Source organism: Hoplias malabaricus, unplaced genomic scaffold, assembly GCF_029633855.1.
Source record: "Hoplias malabaricus isolate fHopMal1 unplaced genomic scaffold, fHopMal1.hap1 scaffold_67, whole genome shotgun sequence".
Lineage (NCBI taxonomy): Eukaryota > Metazoa > Chordata > Actinopteri > Characiformes > Erythrinidae > Hoplias > Hoplias malabaricus.
The window spans coordinates 165,345-179,897 of NW_027100801.1; the positions used below are offsets into that span (position 1 = coordinate 165,345).

Consider the following 14,553-nt stretch of genomic DNA (forward strand, 5'->3'; position numbering starts at 1 on the left):
TCTCTTGTGTTTAAATGACTGTGGTTACTGCCTTTATAATAGAAACTTAAGCTAAAAAGCTTACAGCACCTAGTATTCCCAGGCAGTCTCCCATCCAAGTACTAACTAGGCCCAACTCTTCTTCGCTTCCGAGATCAGACGGGATCGGGCTTTCAAGGAGTGGTATGGCCGTAAGCGATCACTGCTGGCTGTAGAAGACTATTTCTATATACTCTTCTAAGAGTAATACTTGTTTTAGATCTGCCTGTAAACGGTAGACCACCTGACACCTCAAATGAAAATGATTGGCTTTCCAGTTCGTTTTTTTTTTTTGTAGTTTTCTTCTTCTCTTGTGTTTAAATGACTGTGGTTACTGTCTTTATAATAGAAGCTTAAGCTAAAAAGCTTACAGCACCTAGTATTCCCAGGCAGTCTCCCATCCAAGTACTAACTAGGCCCAACTCTTCTTCGCTTCCGAGATCAGACGGGATCGGGCTTTCAAGGAGTGGTAGGACCGTAAGCGATCACTGCTGGCTGTAGAAGACTATTTCTATATACTCTTCTAAGAGTAATACTTGTTTTAGATCTGCCTGTAAACGGTAGACCACCTGACACCTCAAATGAAAATGATTGGCTTTCCAGTTCGTTTTTTTTTTTTTGTTGTTTTTTTTTTTAAGTTTTCTTCTTCTCTTGTGTTTAAATGACTGTGGTTACTGCCTTTATAATAGAAACTTTAGCTAAAAAGCTTACAGCACCTAGTATTCCCAGGAAGTCTCCCATCCAAGTACTAACTAGGCCCAACTCTTCTTCGCTTCCGAGATCAGACGGGATCGGGCTTTCAAGGAGTGGTATGGCCGTAAGCGATCACTGCTGGCTGTAGAAGACTATTTCTATATACTCTTCTAAGAGTAATACTTGTTTTAGATCTGCCTGTAAACGGTAGACCACCTGACACCTCAAATGAAAATGATTGGCTTTCCAGTTCTTTTTTTTTTTTTTGTAGTTTTCTTCTTCTCTTGTGTTTAAATGACTGTGGTTACTGTCTTTATAATAGAAGCTTAAGCTAAAAAGCTTACAGCACCTAGTATTCCCAGGCAGTCTCCCATCCAAGTACTAACTAGGCCCAACTCTTCTTCGCTTCCGAGATCAGACGGGATCGGGCTTTCAAGGAGTGGTATGGCCGTAAGCGATCACTGCTGGCTGTAGAAGACTATTTCTATATACTCTTCTAAGAGTAATACTTGTTTTAGATCTGCCTGTAAACGGTAGACCACCTGACACCTCAAATGAAAATGATTGGCTTTCCAGTTCGTTTTTTTTTTTTTGTTGTTGTTTTTTTTTAAGTTTTCTTCTTCTCTTGTGTTTAAATGACTGTGGTTACTGCCTTTATAATAGAAACTTAAGCTAAAAAGCTTACAGCACCTAGTATTCCCAGGCAGTCTCCCATCCAAGTACTAACTAGGCCCAACTCTTCTTCGCTTCCGAGATCAGACGGGATCGGGCTTTCAAGGAGTGGTATGGCCGTAAGCGATCACTGCTGGCTGTAGAAGACTATTTCTATATACTCTTCTAAGAGTAATACTTGTTTTAGATCTGCCTGTAAACGGTAGACCACCTGACACCTCAAATGTAAATGATTGGCTTTCCAGTTCGTTTTTTTTTTTTGTAGTTTTCTTCTTCTCTTGTGTTTAAATGACTGTGGTTACTGTCTTTATAATAGAAGCTTAAGCTAAAAAGCTTACAGCACCTAGTATTCCCAGGCAGTCTCCCATCCAAGTACTAACTAGGCCCAACTCTTCTTCGCTTCCGAGATCAGACGGGATCGGGCTTTCAAGGAGTGGTATGGCCGTAAGCGATCACTGCTGGCTGTAGAAGACTATTTCTATATACTCTTCTAAGAGTAATACTTGTTTTAGATCTGCCTGTAAACGGTAGACCACCTGACACCTCAAATGAAAATGATTGGCTTTCCAGTTCGTTTTTTTTTTTTGTAGTTTTCTTCTTCTCTTGTGTTTAAATGACTGTGGTTACTGCCTTTATAATAGAAACTTAAGCTAAAAAGCTTACAGCACCTAGTATTCCCAGGCAGTCTCCCATCCAAGTACTAACTAGGCCCAACTCTTCTTCGCTTCCGAGATCAGACGGGATCGGGCTTTCAAGGAGTGGTATGGCCGTAAGCGATCACTGCTGGCTGTAGAAGACTATTTCTATATACTCTTCTAAGAGTAATACTTGTTTTAGATCTGCCTGTAAACGGTAGACCACCTGACACCTCAAATGAAAATGATTGGCTTTCCAGTTCGTTTTTTTTTTTTGTTGTTTTTTTTTTTAAGTTTTCTTCTTCTCTTGTGTTTAAATGACTGTGGTTACTGCCTTTATAATAGAAACTTTAGCTAAAAAGCTTACAGCACCTAGTATTCCCAGGAAGTCTCCCATCCAAGTACTAACTAGGCCCAACACTTCTTCGCTTCCGAGATCAGACGGGATCGGGCTTTCAAGGAGTGGTATGGCCGTAAGCGATCACTGCTGGCTGTAGAAGACTATTTCTATATACTCTTCTAAGAGTAATACTTGTTTTAGATCTGCCTGTAAACGGTAGACCACCTGACACCTCAAATGAAAATGATTGGCTTTCCAGTTCTTTTTTTTTTTTTTGTAGTTTTCTTCTTCTCTTGTGTTTAAATGACTGTGGTTACTGTCTTTATAATAGAAGCTTAAGCTAAAAAGCTTACAGCACCTAGTATTCCCAGGCAGTCTCCCATCCAAGTACTAACTAGGCCCAACTCTTCTTCGCTTCCGAGATCAGACGGGATCGGGCTTTCAAGGAGTGGTATGGCCGTAAGCGATCACTGCTGGCTGTAGAAGACTATTTCTATATACTCTTCTAAGAGTAATACTTGTTTTAGATCTGCCTGTAAACGGTAGACCACCTGACACCTCAAATGAAAATGATTGGCTTTCCAGTTCGTTTTTTTTTTTTTTTGTTGTTTTTTTTTAAGTTTTCTTCTTCTCTTGTGTTTAAATGACTGTGGTTACTGCCTTTATAATAGAAACTTAAGCTAAAAAGCTTACAGCACCTAGTATTCCCAGGCAGTCTCCCATCCAAGTACTAACTAGGCCCAACTCTTCTTCGCTTCCGAGATCAGACGGGATCGGGCTTTCAAGGAGTGGTATGGCCGTAAGCGATCACTGCTGGCTGTAGAAGACTATTTCTATATACTCTTCTAAGAGTAATACTTGTTTTAGATCTGCCTGTAAACGGTAGACCACCTGACACCTCAAATGAAAATGATTGGCTTTCCAGTTCGTTTTTTTTTTTTGTAGTTTTCTTCTTCTCTTGTGTTTAAATGACTGTGGTTACTGTCTTTATAATAGAAGCTTAAGCTAAAAAGCTTACAGCACCTAGTATTCCCAGGCAGTCTCCCATCCAAGTACTAACTAGGCCCAACTCTTCTTCGCTTCCGAGATCAGACGGGATCGGGCTTTCAAGGAGTGGTATGGCCGTAAGCGATCACTGCTGGCTGTAGAAGACTATTTCTATATACTCTTCTAAGAGTAATACTTGTTTTAGATCTGCCTGTAAACGGTAGACCACCTGACACCTCAAATGAAAATGATTGGCTTTCCAGTTCGTTTTTTTTTTTTGTAGTTTTCTTCTTCTCTTGTGTTTAAATGACTGTGGTTACTGCCTTTATAATAGAAACTTAAGCTAAAAAGCTTACAGCACCTAGTATTCCCAGGCAGTCTCCCATCCAAGTACTAACTAGGCCCAACTCTTCTTCGCTTCCGAGATCAGACGGGATCGGGCTTTCAAGGAGTGGTATGGCCGTAAGCGATCACTGCTGGCTGTAGAAGACTATTTCTATATACTCTTCTAAGAGTAATACTTGTTTTAGATCTGCCTGTAAACGGTAGACCACCTGACACCTCAAATGAAAATGATTGGCTTTCCAGTTCGTTTTTTTTTGTTGTTGTTTTTTTTTTAAGTTTTCTTCTTCTCTTGTGTTTAAATGACTGTGGTTACTGCCTTTATAATAGAAGCTTAAGCTAAAAAGCTTACAGCACCTAGTATTCCCAGGCAGTCTCCCATCCAAGTGCTAACTAGGCCCAACTCTTCTTCGCTTCCGAGATCAGACGGGATCGGGCTTTCAAGGAGTGGTATGGCCGTAAGCGATCACTGCTGGCTGTAGAAGACTATTTCTATATACTCTTCTAAGAGTAATACTTGTTTTAGATCTGCCTGTAAACGGTAGACCACCTGACACCTCAAATGAAAATGATTGGCTTTCCAGTTCGTTTTTTTTTTGTTGTTGTTTTTTTTTTTAAAGTTTTCTTCTTCTCTTGCGTTTAAATGACTGTGGTTACTGCCTTTATAATAGAAACTTAAGCTAAAAAGCTTACAGCACCTAGTATTCCCAGGCAGTCTCCCATCCAAGTACTAACTAGGCCCAACTCTTCTTCGCTTCCGAGATCAGACGGGATCGGGCTTTCAAGGAGTGGTATGGCCGTAAGCGATCACTGCTGGCTGTAGAAGACTATTTCTATATACTCTTCTAAGAGTAATACTTGTTTTAGATCTGCCTGTAAACGGTAGACCACCTGACACCTCAAATGAAAATGATTGGCTTTCCAGTTCGTTTTTTTTTTTTGTAGTTTTCTTCTTCTCTTGTGTTTAAATGACTGTGGTTACTGTCTTTATAATAGAAGCTTAAGCTAAAAAGCTTACAGCACCTAGTATTCCCAGGCAGTCTCCCATCCAAGTACTAACTAGGCCCAACTCTTCTTCGCTTCCGAGATCAGACGGGATCGGGCTTTCAAGGAGTGGTATGGCCGTAAGCGATCACTGCTGGCTGTAGAAGACTATTTCTATATACTCTTCTAAGAGTAATACTTGTTTTAGATCTGCCTGTAAACGGTAGACCACCTGACACCTCAAATGAAAATGATTGGCTTTCCAGTTCGTTTTTTTTTTTTTGTTGTTTTTTTTTTTAAGTTTTCTTCTTCTCTTGTGTTTAAATGACTGTGGTTACTGCCTTTATAATAGAAACTTTAGCTAAAAAGCTTACAGCACCTAGTATTCCCAGGAAGTCTCCCATCCAAGTACTAACTAGGCCCAACTCTTCTTCGCTTCCGAGATCAGACGGGATCGGGCTTTCAAGGAGTGGTATGGCCGTAAGCGATCACTGCTGGCTGTAGAAGACTATTTCTATATACTCTTCTAAGAGTAATACTTGTTTTAGATCTGCCTGTAAACGGTAGACCACCTGACACCTCAAATGAAAATGATTGGCTTTCCAGTTCGTTTTTTTTTTTTGTAGTTTTCTTCTTCTCTTGTGTTTAAATGACTGTGGTTACTGTCTTTATAATAGAAGCTTAAGCTAAAAAGCTTACAGCACCTAGTATTCCCAGGCAGTCTCCCATCCAAGTACTAACTAGGCCCAACTCTTCTTCGCTTCCGAGATCAGACGGGATCGGGCTTTCAAGGAGTGGTATGGCCGTAAGCGATCACTGCTGGCTGTAGAAGACTATTTCTATATACTCTTCTAAGAGTAATACTTGTTTTAGATCTGCCTGTAAACGGTAGACCACCTGACACCTCAAATGAAAATGATTGGCTTTCCAGTTCGTTTTTTTTTTTTTGTTGTTTTTTTTTTTAAGTTTTCTTCTTCTCTTGTGTTTAAATGACTGTGGTTACTGCCTTTATAATAGAAACTTTAGCTAAAAAGCTTACAGCACCTAGTATTCCCAGGAAGTCTCCCATCCAAGTACTAACTAGGCCGAACTCTTCTTCGCTTCCGAGATCAGACGGGATCGGGCTTTCAAGGAGTGGTATGGCCGTAAGCGATCACTGCTGGCTGTAGAAGACTATTTCTATATACTCTTCTAAGAGTAATACTTGTTTTAGATCTGCCTGTAAACGGTAGACCACCTGACACCTCAAATGAAAATGATTGGCTTTCCAGTTCTTTTTTTTTTTTTTGTAGTTTTCTTCTTCTCTTGTGTTTAAATGACTGTGGTTACTGTCTTTATAATAGAAGCTTAAGCTAAAAAGCTTACAGCACCTAGTATTCCCAGGCAGTCTCCCATCCAAGTACTAACTAGGCCCAACTCTTCTTCGCTTCCGAGATCAGACGGGATCGGGCTTTCAAGGAGTGGTATGGCCGTAAGCGATCACTGCTGGCTGTAGAAGACTATTTCTATATACTCTTCTAAGAGTAATACTTGTTTTAGATCTGCCTGTAAACGGTAGACCACCTGACACCTCAAATGAAAATGATTGGCTTTCCAGTTCGTTTTTTTTTTTTTGTTGTTGTTTTTTTTTAAGTTTTCTTCTTCTCTTGTGTTTAAATGACTGTGGTTACTGCCTTTATAATAGAAACTTAAGCTAAAAAGCTTACAGCACCTAGTATTCCCAGGCAGTCTCCCATCCAAGTACTAACTAGGCCCAACTCTTCTTCGCTTCCGAGATCAGACGGGATCGGGCTTTCAAGGAGTGGTATGGCCGTAAGCGATCACTGCTGGCTGTAGAAGACTATTTCTATATACTCTTCTAAGAGTAATACTTGTTTTAGATCTGCCTGTAAACGGTAGACCACCTGACACCTCAAATGAAAATGATTGGCTTTCCAGTTCGTTTTTTTTTTTTGTAGTTTTCTTCTTCTCTTGTGTTTAAATGACTGTGGTTACTGTCTTTATAATAGAAGCTTAAGCTAAAAAGCTTACAGCACCTAGTATTCCCAGGCAGTCTCCCATCCAAGTACTAACTAGGCCCAACTCTTCTTCGCTTCCGAGATCAGACGGGATCGGGCTTTCAAGGAGTGGTATGGCCGTAAGCGATCACTGCTGGCTGTAGAAGACTATTTCTATATACTCTTCTAAGAGTAATACTTGTTTTAGATCTGCCTGTAAACGGTAGACCACCTGACACCTCAAATGAAAATGATTGGCTTTCCAGTTCGTTTTTTTTTTTTTTGTTGTTTTTTTTTTTTAAGTTTTCTTCTTCTCTTGTGTTTAAATGACTGTGGTTACTGCCTTTATAATAGAAACTTTAGCTAAAAAGCTTACAGCACCTAGTATTCCCAGGCAGTCTCCCATCCAAGTACTAACTAGGCCTAACTCTTCTTCGCTTCCGAGATCAGACGGGATCGGGCTTTCAAGGAGTGGTATGGCCGTAAGCGATCACTGCTGGCTGTAGAAGACTATTTCTATATACTCTTCTAAGAGTAATACTTGTTTTAGATCTGCCTGTAAACGGTAGACCACCTGACACCTCAAATGAAAATGATTGGCTTTCCAGTTCGTTTTTTTTTTTTGTAGTTTTCTTCTTCTCTTGTGTTTAAATGACTGTGGTTACTGTCTTTATAATAGAAGCTTAAGCTAAAAAGCTTACAGCACCTAGTATTCCCAGGCAGTCTCCCATCCAAGTACTAACTAGGCCCAACTCTTCTTCGCTTCCGAGATCAGACGGGATCGGGCTTTCAAGGAGTGGTATGGCCGTAAGCGATCACTGCTGGCTGTAGAAGACTATTTCTATATACTCTTCTAAGAGTAATACTTGTTTTAGATCTGCCTGTAAACGGTAGACCACCTGACACCTCAAATGAAAATGATTGGCTTTCCAGTTCGTTTTTTTTTTTTTGTTGTTTTTTTTTTTAAGTTTTCTTCTTCTCTTGTGTTTAAATGACTGTGGTTACTGCCTTTATAATAGAAACTTTAGCTAAAAAGCTTACAGCACCTAGTATTCCCAGGAAGTCTCCCATCCAAGTACTAACTAGGCCCAACTCTTCTTCGCTTCCGAGATCAGACGGGATCGGGCTTTCAAGGAGTGGTATGGCCGTAAGCGATCACTGCTGGCTGTAGAAGACTATTTCTATATACTCTTCTAAGAGTAATACTTGTTTTAGATCTGCCTGTAAACGGTAGACCACCTGACACCTCAAATGAAAATGATTGGCTTTCCAGTTCGTTTTTTTTTTTTGTAGTTTTCTTCTTCTCTTGTGTTTAAATGACTGTGGTTACTGTCTTTATAATAGAAGCTTAAGCTAAAAAGCTTACAGCACCTAGTATTCCCAGGCAGTCTCCCATCCAAGTACTAACTAGGCCCAACTCTTCTTCGCTTCCGAGATCAGACGGGATCGGGCTTTCAAGGAGTGGTATGGCCGTAAGCGATCACTGCTGGCTGTAGAAGACTATTTCTATATACTCTTCTAAGAGTAATACTTGTTTTAGATCTGCCTGTAAACGGTAGACCACCTGACACCTCAAATGAAAATGATTGGCTTTCCAGTTCGTTTTTTTTTTTTTGTTGTTTTTTTTTTTAAGTTTTCTTCTTCTCTTGTGTTTAAATGACTGTGGTTACTGCCTTTATAATAGAAACTTTAGCTAAAAAGCTTACAGCACCTAGTATTCCCAGGAAGTCTCCCATCCAAGTACTAACTAGGCCCAACTCTTCTTCGCTTCCGAGATCAGACGGGATCGGGCTTTCAAGGAGTGGTATGGCCGTAAGCGATCACTGCTGGCTGTAGAAGACTATTTCTATATACTCTTCTAAGAGTAATACTTGTTTTAGATCTGCCTGTAAACGGTAGACCACCTGACACCTCAAATGAAAATGATTGGCTTTCCAGTTCTTTTTTTTTTTTTTGTAGTTTTCTTCTTCTCTTGTGTTTAAATGACTGTGGTTACTGTCTTTATAATAGAAGCTTAAGCTAAAAAGCTTACAGCACCTAGTATTCCCAGGCAGTCTCCCATCCAAGTACTAACTAGGCCCAACTCTTCTTCGCTTCCGAGATCAGACGGGATCGGGCTTTCAAGGAGTGGTATGGCCGTAAGCGATCACTGCTGGCTGTAGAAGACTATTTCTATATACTCTTCTAAGAGTAATACTTGTTTTAGATCTGCCTGTAAACGGTAGACCACCTGACACCTCAAATGAAAATGATTGGCTTTCCAGTTCGTTTTTTTTTTTTTGTTGTTGTTTTTTTTTAAGTTTTCTTCTTCTCTTGTGTTTAAATGACTGTGGTTACTGCCTTTATAATAGAAACTTAAGCTAAAAAGCTTACAGCACCTAGTATTCCCAGGCAGTCTCCCATCCAAGTACTAACTAGGCCCAACTCTTCTTCGCTTCCGAGATCAGACGGGATCGGGCTTTCAAGGAGTGGTATGGCCGTAAGCGATCACTGCTGGCTGTAGAAGACTATTTCTATATACTCTTCTAAGAGTAATACTTGTTTTAGATCTGCCTGTAAACGGTAGACCACCTGACACCTCAAATGAAAATGATTGGCTTTCCAGTTCGTTTTTTTTTTTTGTAGTTTTCTTCTTCTCTTGTGTTTAAATGACTGTGGTTACTGTCTTTATAATAGAAGCTTAAGCTAAAAAGCTTACAGCACCTAGTATTCCCAGGCAGTCTCCCATCCAAGTACTAACTAGGCCCAACTCTTCTTCGCTTCCGAGATCAGACGGGATCGGGCTTTCAAGGAGTGGTATGGCCGTAAGCGATCACTGCTGGCTGTAGAAGACTATTTCTATATACTCTTCTAAGAGTAATACTTGTTTTAGATCTGCCTGTAAACGGTAGACCACCTGACACCTCAAATGAAAATGATTGGCTTTCCAGTTCGTTTTTTTTTTTTGTAGTTTTCTTCTTCTCTTGTGTTTAAATGACTGTGGTTACTGTCTTTATAATAGAAGCTTAAGCTAAAAAGCTTACAGCACCTAGTATTCCCAGGCAGTCTCCCATCCAAGTACTAACTAGGCCCAACTCTTCTTCGCTTCCGAGATCAGACGGGATCGGGCTTTCAAGGAGTGGTATGGCCGTAAGCGATCACTGCTGGCTGTAGAAGACTATTTCTATATACTCTTCTAAGAGTAATACTTGTTTTAGATCTGCCTGTAAACGGTAGACCACCTGACACCTCAAATGAAAATGATTGGCTTTCCAGTTCGTTTTTTTTTTTTTGTTGTTTTTTTTTTAAGTTTTCTTCTTCTCTTGTGTTTAAATGACTGTGGTTACTGCCTTTATAATAGAAACTTTAGCTAAAAAGCTTACAGCACCTAGTATTCCCAGGAAGTCTCCCATCCAAGTACTAACTAGGCCCAACTCTTCTTCGCTTCCGAGATCAGACGGGATCGGGCTTTCAAGGAGTGGTATGGCCGTAAGCGATCACTGCTGGCTGTAGAAGACTATTTCTATATACTCTTCTAAGAGTAATACTTGTTTTAGATCTGCCTGTAAACGGTAGACCACCTGACACCTCAAATGAAAATGATTGGCTTTCCAGTTCTTTTTTTTTTTTTTGTAGTTTTCTTCTTCTCTTGTGTTTAAATGACTGTGGTTACTGTCTTTATAATAGAAGCTTAAGCTAAAAAGCTTACAGCACCTAGTATTCCCAGGCAGTCTCCCATCCAAGTACTAACTAGGCCCAACTCTTCTTCGCTTCCGAGATCAGACGGGATCGGGCTTTCAAGGAGTGGTATGGCCGTAAGCGATCACTGCTGGCTGTAGAAGACTATTTCTATATACTCTTCTAAGAGTAATACTTGTTTTAGATCTGCCTGTAAACGGTAGACCACCTGACACCTCAAATGAAAATGATTGGCTTTCCAGTTCGTTTTTTTTTTTTTGTTGTTGTTTTTTTTTAAGTTTTCTTCTTCTCTTGTGTTTAAATGACTGTGGTTACTGCCTTTATAATAGAAACTTAAGCTAAAAAGCTTACAGCACCTAGTATTCCCAGGCAGTCTCCCATCCAAGTACTAACTAGGCCCAACTCTTCTTCGCTTCCGAGATCAGACGGGATCGGGCTTTCAAGGAGTGGTATGGCCGTAAGCGATCACTGCTGGCTGTAGAAGACTATTTCTATATACTCTTCTAAGAGTAATACTTGTTTTAGATCTGCCTGTAAACGGTAGACCACCTGACACCTCAAATGAAAATGATTGGCTTTCCAGTTCGTTTTTTTTTTTTGTAGTTTTCTTCTTCTCTTGTGTTTAAATGACTGTGGTTACTGTCTTTATAATAGAAGCTTAAGCTAAAAAGCTTACAGCACCTAGTATTCCCAGGCAGTCTCCCATCCAAGTACTAACTAGGCCCAACTCTTCTTCGCTTCCGAGATCAGACGGGATCGGGCTTTCAAGGAGTGGTATGGCCGTAAGCGATCACTGCTGGCTGTAGAAGACTATTTCTATATACTCTTCTAAGAGTAATACTTGTTTTAGATCTGCCTGTAAACGGTAGACCACCTGACACCTCAAATGAAAATGATTGGCTTTCCAGTTCGTTTTTTTTTTTTTTGTTGTTTTTTTTTTTTAAGTTTTCTTCTTCTCTTGTGTTTAAATGACTGTGGTTACTGCCTTTATAATAGAAACTTTAGCTAAAAAGCTTACAGCACCTAGTATTCCCAGGCAGTCTCCCATCCAAGTACTAACTAGGCCTAACTCTTCTTCGCTTCCGAGATCAGACGGGATCGGGCTTTCAAGGAGTGGTATGGCCGTAAGCGATCACTGCTGGCTGTAGAAGACTATTTCTATATACTCTTCTAAGAGTAATACTTGTTTTAGATCTGCCTGTAAACGGTAGACCACCTGACACCTCAAATGAAAATGATTGGCTTTCCAGTTCTTTTTTTTTTTTTTGTAGTTTTCTTCTTCTCTTGTGTTTAAATGACTGTGGTTACTGTCTTTATAATAGAAGCTTAAGCTAAAAAGCTTACAGCACCTAGTATTCCCAGGCAGTCTCCCATCCAAGTACTAACTAGGCCCAACTCTTCTTCGCTTCCGAGATCAGACGGGATCGGGCTTTCAAGGAGTGGTATGGCCGTAAGCGATCACTGCTGGCTGTAGAAGACTATTTCTATATACTCTTCTAAGAGTAATACTTGTTTTAGATCTGCCTGTAAACGGTAGACCACCTGACACCTCAAATGAAAATGATTGGCTTTCCAGTTCTTTTTTTTTTTTTTGTAGTTTTCTTCTTCTCTTGTGTTTAAATGACTGTGGTTACTGTCTTTATAATAGAAGCTTAAGCTAAAAAGCTTACAGCACCTAGTATTCCCAGGCAGTCTCCCATCCAAGTACTAACTAGGCCCAACTCTTCTTCGCTTCCGAGATCAGACGGGATCGGGCTTTCAAGGAGTGGTATGGCCGTAAGCGATCACTGCTGGCTGTAGAAGACTATTTCTATATACTCTTCTAAGAGTAATACTTGTTTTAGATCTGCCTGTAAACGGTAGACCACCTGACACCTCAAATGAAAATGATTGGCTTTCCAGTTCGTTTTTTTTTTGTTGTTGTTTTTTTTTTTTAAAGTTTTCTTCTTCTCTTGCGTTTAAATGACTGTGGTTACTGCCTTTATAATAGAAACTTTAGCTAAAAAGCTTACAGCACCTAGTATTCCCAGGCAGTCTCCCATCCAAGTACTAACTAGGCCTAACTCTTCTTCGCTTCCGAGATCAGACGGGATCGGGCTTTCAAGGAGTGGTATGGCCGTAAGCGATCACTGCTGGCTGTAGAAGACTATTTCTATATACTCTTCTAAGAGTAATACTTGTTTTAGATCTGCCTGTAAACGGTAGACCACCTGACACCTCAAATGAAAATGATTGGCTTTCCAGTTCTTTTTTTTTTTTTTGTAGTTTTCTTCTTCTCTTGTGTTTAAATGACTGTGGTTACTGTCTTTATAATAGAAGCTTAAGCTAAAAAGCTTACAGCACCTAGTATTCCCAGGCAGTCTCCCATCCAAGTACTAACTAGGCCCAACTCTTCTTCGCTTCCGAGATCAGACGGGATCGGGCTTTCAAGGAGTGGTATGGCCGTAAGCGATCACTGCTGGCTGTAGAAGACTATTTCTATATACTCTTCTAAGAGTAATACTTGTTTTAGATCTGCCTGTAAACGGTAGACCACCTGACACCTCAAATGAAAATGATTGGCTTTCCAGTTCTTTTTTTTTTTTTTGTAGTTTTCTTCTTCTCTTGTGTTTAAATGACTGTGGTTACTGTCTTTATAATAGAAGCTTAAGCTAAAAAGCTTACAGCACCTAGTATTCCCAGGCAGTCTCCCATCCAAGTACTAACTAGGCCCAACTCTTCTTCGCTTCCGAGATCAGACGGGATCGGGCTTTCAAGGAGTGGTATGGCCGTAAGCGATCACTGCTGGCTGTAGAAGACTATTTCTATATACTCTTCTAAGAGTAATACTTGTTTTAGATCTGCCTGTAAACGGTAGACCACCTGACACCTCAAATGAAAATGATTGGCTTTCCAGTTCGTTTTTTTTTTTTTGTTGTTTTTTTTTTTAAGTTTTCTTCTTCTCTTGTGTTTAAATGACTGTGGTTACTGCCTTTATAATAGAAACTTAAGCTAAAAAGCTTACAGCACCTAGTATTCCCAGGCAGTCTCCCATCCAAGTACTAACTAGGCCCAACTCTTCTTCGCTTCCGAGATCAGACGGGATCGGGCTTTCAAGGAGTGGTATGGCCGTAAGCGATCACTGCTGGCTGTAGAAGACTATTTCTATATACTCTTCTAAGAGTAATACTTGTTTTAGATCTGCCTGTAAACGGTAGACCACCTGACACCTCAAATGAAAATGATTGGCTTTCCAGTTCGTTTTTTTTTTTTGTAGTTTTCTTCTTCTCTTGTGTTTAAATGACTGTGGTTACTGTCTTTATAATAGAAGCTTAAGCTAAAAAGCTTACAGCACCTAGTATTCCCAGGCAGTCTCCCATCCAAGTACTAACTAGGCCCAACTCTTCTTCGCTTCCGAGATCAGACGGGATCGGGCTTTCAAGGAGTGGTATGGCCGTAAGCGATCACTGCTGGCTGTAGAAGACTATTTCTATATACTCTTCTAAGAGTAATACTTGTTTTAGATCTGCCTGTAAACGGTAGACCACCTGACACCTCAAATGAAAATGATTGGCTTTCCAGTTCGTTTTTTTTTTTTTTGTTGTTTTTTTTTTTTAAGTTTTCTTCTTCTCTTGTGTTTAAATGACTGTGGTTACTGCCTTTATAATAGAAACTTTAGCTAAAAAGCTTACAGCACCTAGTATTCCCAGGCAGTCTCCCATCCAAGTACTAACTAGGCCTAACTCTTCTTCGCTTCCGAGATCAGACGGGATCGGGCTTTCAAGGAGTGGTATGGCCGTAAGCGATCACTGCTGGCTGTAGAAGACTATTTCTATATACTCTTCTAAGAGTAATACTTGTTTTAGATCTGCCTGTAAACGGTAGACCACCTGACACCTCAAATGAAAATGATTGGCTTTCCAGTTCTTTTTTTTTTTTTTGTAGTTTTCTTCTTCTCTTGTGTTTAAATGACTGTGGTTACTGTCTTTATAATAGAAGCTTAAGCTAAAAAGCTTACAGCACCTAGTATTCCCAGGCAGTCTCCCATCCAAGTACTAACTAGGCCCAACTCTTCTTCGCTTCCGAGATCAGACGGGATCGGGCTTTCAAGGAGTGGTATGGCCGTAAGCGATCACTGCTGGCTGTAGAAGACTATTTCTATATACTCTTCTAAGAGTAATACTTGTTTTAGATCTGCCTGTAAACGGTAGACCACCTGACACCTCAA

General features: G+C 40.2%; 42 non-coding genes and 2 pseudogenes across 42 annotated transcripts; all 44 read right to left on the reverse strand.

The window, feature by feature from the left end:
- Positions 1-57: 57 nt before the first annotated feature.
- On the reverse strand, positions 58-176 carry LOC136680759 (5S ribosomal RNA). The gene has a single exon (XR_010797364.1). It is a non-coding gene; the product is annotated as a 5S ribosomal RNA (ribosomal RNA).
- A 206-nt stretch (positions 177-382) lies between these two features.
- LOC136680411 (5S ribosomal RNA) lies at positions 383-501 on the reverse strand. The gene has a single exon (XR_010797062.1). It is a non-coding gene; the product is annotated as a 5S ribosomal RNA (ribosomal RNA).
- A 221-nt stretch (positions 502-722) lies between these two features.
- LOC136680538 (5S ribosomal RNA) lies at positions 723-841 on the reverse strand. The gene has a single exon (XR_010797149.1). It is a non-coding gene; the product is annotated as a 5S ribosomal RNA (ribosomal RNA).
- A 207-nt stretch (positions 842-1,048) lies between these two features.
- On the reverse strand, positions 1,049-1,167 carry LOC136680761 (5S ribosomal RNA). Its single transcript, XR_010797365.1, has one exon. It is a non-coding gene; the product is annotated as a 5S ribosomal RNA (ribosomal RNA).
- Positions 1,168-1,389: 222 nt separating this feature from the next.
- LOC136680762 (5S ribosomal RNA) lies at positions 1,390-1,508 on the reverse strand. The gene has a single exon (XR_010797366.1). It is a non-coding gene; the product is annotated as a 5S ribosomal RNA (ribosomal RNA).
- A 206-nt stretch (positions 1,509-1,714) lies between these two features.
- On the reverse strand, positions 1,715-1,833 carry LOC136680763 (5S ribosomal RNA). The gene has a single exon (XR_010797367.1). It is a non-coding gene; the product is annotated as a 5S ribosomal RNA (ribosomal RNA).
- A 206-nt stretch (positions 1,834-2,039) lies between these two features.
- LOC136680764 (5S ribosomal RNA) lies at positions 2,040-2,158 on the reverse strand. Its single transcript, XR_010797368.1, has one exon. It is a non-coding gene; the product is annotated as a 5S ribosomal RNA (ribosomal RNA).
- Positions 2,159-2,378: 220 nt separating this feature from the next.
- On the reverse strand, positions 2,379-2,497 carry LOC136680281 (5S ribosomal RNA). The gene has a single exon (XR_010796936.1). It is a non-coding gene; the product is annotated as a 5S ribosomal RNA (ribosomal RNA).
- A 207-nt stretch (positions 2,498-2,704) lies between these two features.
- Positions 2,705-2,823, reverse strand: LOC136680765 (5S ribosomal RNA). The gene has a single exon (XR_010797369.1). It is a non-coding gene; the product is annotated as a 5S ribosomal RNA (ribosomal RNA).
- Positions 2,824-3,044: 221 nt separating this feature from the next.
- On the reverse strand, positions 3,045-3,163 carry LOC136680767 (5S ribosomal RNA). The gene has a single exon (XR_010797370.1). It is a non-coding gene; the product is annotated as a 5S ribosomal RNA (ribosomal RNA).
- Positions 3,164-3,369: 206 nt separating this feature from the next.
- On the reverse strand, positions 3,370-3,488 carry LOC136680768 (5S ribosomal RNA). The gene has a single exon (XR_010797371.1). It is a non-coding gene; the product is annotated as a 5S ribosomal RNA (ribosomal RNA).
- A 206-nt stretch (positions 3,489-3,694) lies between these two features.
- Positions 3,695-3,813, reverse strand: LOC136680770 (5S ribosomal RNA). The gene has a single exon (XR_010797373.1). It is a non-coding gene; the product is annotated as a 5S ribosomal RNA (ribosomal RNA).
- A 219-nt stretch (positions 3,814-4,032) lies between these two features.
- Positions 4,033-4,151, reverse strand: LOC136680428 (5S ribosomal RNA; annotated as a pseudogene).
- Positions 4,152-4,373: 222 nt separating this feature from the next.
- LOC136680771 (5S ribosomal RNA) lies at positions 4,374-4,492 on the reverse strand. Its single transcript, XR_010797374.1, has one exon. It is a non-coding gene; the product is annotated as a 5S ribosomal RNA (ribosomal RNA).
- A 206-nt stretch (positions 4,493-4,698) lies between these two features.
- Positions 4,699-4,817, reverse strand: LOC136680772 (5S ribosomal RNA). The gene has a single exon (XR_010797375.1). It is a non-coding gene; the product is annotated as a 5S ribosomal RNA (ribosomal RNA).
- A 221-nt stretch (positions 4,818-5,038) lies between these two features.
- LOC136680550 (5S ribosomal RNA) lies at positions 5,039-5,157 on the reverse strand. The gene has a single exon (XR_010797161.1). It is a non-coding gene; the product is annotated as a 5S ribosomal RNA (ribosomal RNA).
- Positions 5,158-5,363: 206 nt separating this feature from the next.
- Positions 5,364-5,482, reverse strand: LOC136680773 (5S ribosomal RNA). The gene has a single exon (XR_010797376.1). It is a non-coding gene; the product is annotated as a 5S ribosomal RNA (ribosomal RNA).
- A 221-nt stretch (positions 5,483-5,703) lies between these two features.
- On the reverse strand, positions 5,704-5,822 carry LOC136680426 (5S ribosomal RNA; annotated as a pseudogene).
- Positions 5,823-6,029: 207 nt separating this feature from the next.
- On the reverse strand, positions 6,030-6,148 carry LOC136680774 (5S ribosomal RNA). The gene has a single exon (XR_010797377.1). It is a non-coding gene; the product is annotated as a 5S ribosomal RNA (ribosomal RNA).
- Positions 6,149-6,370: 222 nt separating this feature from the next.
- Positions 6,371-6,489, reverse strand: LOC136680776 (5S ribosomal RNA). Its single transcript, XR_010797379.1, has one exon. It is a non-coding gene; the product is annotated as a 5S ribosomal RNA (ribosomal RNA).
- A 206-nt stretch (positions 6,490-6,695) lies between these two features.
- On the reverse strand, positions 6,696-6,814 carry LOC136680778 (5S ribosomal RNA). The gene has a single exon (XR_010797380.1). It is a non-coding gene; the product is annotated as a 5S ribosomal RNA (ribosomal RNA).
- Positions 6,815-7,037: 223 nt separating this feature from the next.
- On the reverse strand, positions 7,038-7,156 carry LOC136680399 (5S ribosomal RNA). The gene has a single exon (XR_010797050.1). It is a non-coding gene; the product is annotated as a 5S ribosomal RNA (ribosomal RNA).
- Positions 7,157-7,362: 206 nt separating this feature from the next.
- LOC136680779 (5S ribosomal RNA) lies at positions 7,363-7,481 on the reverse strand. Its single transcript, XR_010797381.1, has one exon. It is a non-coding gene; the product is annotated as a 5S ribosomal RNA (ribosomal RNA).
- A 221-nt stretch (positions 7,482-7,702) lies between these two features.
- LOC136680562 (5S ribosomal RNA) lies at positions 7,703-7,821 on the reverse strand. Its single transcript, XR_010797172.1, has one exon. It is a non-coding gene; the product is annotated as a 5S ribosomal RNA (ribosomal RNA).
- Positions 7,822-8,027: 206 nt separating this feature from the next.
- Positions 8,028-8,146, reverse strand: LOC136680780 (5S ribosomal RNA). The gene has a single exon (XR_010797382.1). It is a non-coding gene; the product is annotated as a 5S ribosomal RNA (ribosomal RNA).
- A 221-nt stretch (positions 8,147-8,367) lies between these two features.
- On the reverse strand, positions 8,368-8,486 carry LOC136680573 (5S ribosomal RNA). The gene has a single exon (XR_010797183.1). It is a non-coding gene; the product is annotated as a 5S ribosomal RNA (ribosomal RNA).
- Positions 8,487-8,693: 207 nt separating this feature from the next.
- Positions 8,694-8,812, reverse strand: LOC136680781 (5S ribosomal RNA). The gene has a single exon (XR_010797383.1). It is a non-coding gene; the product is annotated as a 5S ribosomal RNA (ribosomal RNA).
- A 222-nt stretch (positions 8,813-9,034) lies between these two features.
- Positions 9,035-9,153, reverse strand: LOC136680783 (5S ribosomal RNA). Its single transcript, XR_010797385.1, has one exon. It is a non-coding gene; the product is annotated as a 5S ribosomal RNA (ribosomal RNA).
- Positions 9,154-9,359: 206 nt separating this feature from the next.
- On the reverse strand, positions 9,360-9,478 carry LOC136680784 (5S ribosomal RNA). Its single transcript, XR_010797386.1, has one exon. It is a non-coding gene; the product is annotated as a 5S ribosomal RNA (ribosomal RNA).
- A 206-nt stretch (positions 9,479-9,684) lies between these two features.
- LOC136680785 (5S ribosomal RNA) lies at positions 9,685-9,803 on the reverse strand. Its single transcript, XR_010797387.1, has one exon. It is a non-coding gene; the product is annotated as a 5S ribosomal RNA (ribosomal RNA).
- Positions 9,804-10,023: 220 nt separating this feature from the next.
- LOC136680584 (5S ribosomal RNA) lies at positions 10,024-10,142 on the reverse strand. The gene has a single exon (XR_010797194.1). It is a non-coding gene; the product is annotated as a 5S ribosomal RNA (ribosomal RNA).
- A 207-nt stretch (positions 10,143-10,349) lies between these two features.
- On the reverse strand, positions 10,350-10,468 carry LOC136680786 (5S ribosomal RNA). The gene has a single exon (XR_010797388.1). It is a non-coding gene; the product is annotated as a 5S ribosomal RNA (ribosomal RNA).
- Positions 10,469-10,690: 222 nt separating this feature from the next.
- LOC136680787 (5S ribosomal RNA) lies at positions 10,691-10,809 on the reverse strand. Its single transcript, XR_010797389.1, has one exon. It is a non-coding gene; the product is annotated as a 5S ribosomal RNA (ribosomal RNA).
- Positions 10,810-11,015: 206 nt separating this feature from the next.
- Positions 11,016-11,134, reverse strand: LOC136680788 (5S ribosomal RNA). Its single transcript, XR_010797390.1, has one exon. It is a non-coding gene; the product is annotated as a 5S ribosomal RNA (ribosomal RNA).
- A 223-nt stretch (positions 11,135-11,357) lies between these two features.
- Positions 11,358-11,476, reverse strand: LOC136680400 (5S ribosomal RNA). Its single transcript, XR_010797051.1, has one exon. It is a non-coding gene; the product is annotated as a 5S ribosomal RNA (ribosomal RNA).
- A 207-nt stretch (positions 11,477-11,683) lies between these two features.
- On the reverse strand, positions 11,684-11,802 carry LOC136680789 (5S ribosomal RNA). Its single transcript, XR_010797391.1, has one exon. It is a non-coding gene; the product is annotated as a 5S ribosomal RNA (ribosomal RNA).
- Positions 11,803-12,009: 207 nt separating this feature from the next.
- Positions 12,010-12,128, reverse strand: LOC136680790 (5S ribosomal RNA). The gene has a single exon (XR_010797392.1). It is a non-coding gene; the product is annotated as a 5S ribosomal RNA (ribosomal RNA).
- Positions 12,129-12,351: 223 nt separating this feature from the next.
- On the reverse strand, positions 12,352-12,470 carry LOC136680401 (5S ribosomal RNA). The gene has a single exon (XR_010797052.1). It is a non-coding gene; the product is annotated as a 5S ribosomal RNA (ribosomal RNA).
- A 207-nt stretch (positions 12,471-12,677) lies between these two features.
- LOC136680791 (5S ribosomal RNA) lies at positions 12,678-12,796 on the reverse strand. The gene has a single exon (XR_010797393.1). It is a non-coding gene; the product is annotated as a 5S ribosomal RNA (ribosomal RNA).
- A 207-nt stretch (positions 12,797-13,003) lies between these two features.
- LOC136680792 (5S ribosomal RNA) lies at positions 13,004-13,122 on the reverse strand. Its single transcript, XR_010797394.1, has one exon. It is a non-coding gene; the product is annotated as a 5S ribosomal RNA (ribosomal RNA).
- A 221-nt stretch (positions 13,123-13,343) lies between these two features.
- LOC136680794 (5S ribosomal RNA) lies at positions 13,344-13,462 on the reverse strand. Its single transcript, XR_010797396.1, has one exon. It is a non-coding gene; the product is annotated as a 5S ribosomal RNA (ribosomal RNA).
- Positions 13,463-13,668: 206 nt separating this feature from the next.
- LOC136680795 (5S ribosomal RNA) lies at positions 13,669-13,787 on the reverse strand. The gene has a single exon (XR_010797397.1). It is a non-coding gene; the product is annotated as a 5S ribosomal RNA (ribosomal RNA).
- Positions 13,788-14,010: 223 nt separating this feature from the next.
- LOC136680402 (5S ribosomal RNA) lies at positions 14,011-14,129 on the reverse strand. Its single transcript, XR_010797053.1, has one exon. It is a non-coding gene; the product is annotated as a 5S ribosomal RNA (ribosomal RNA).
- A 207-nt stretch (positions 14,130-14,336) lies between these two features.
- LOC136680796 (5S ribosomal RNA) lies at positions 14,337-14,455 on the reverse strand. The gene has a single exon (XR_010797398.1). It is a non-coding gene; the product is annotated as a 5S ribosomal RNA (ribosomal RNA).
- Between the last annotated feature and the right edge of the window lie 98 nt (positions 14,456-14,553).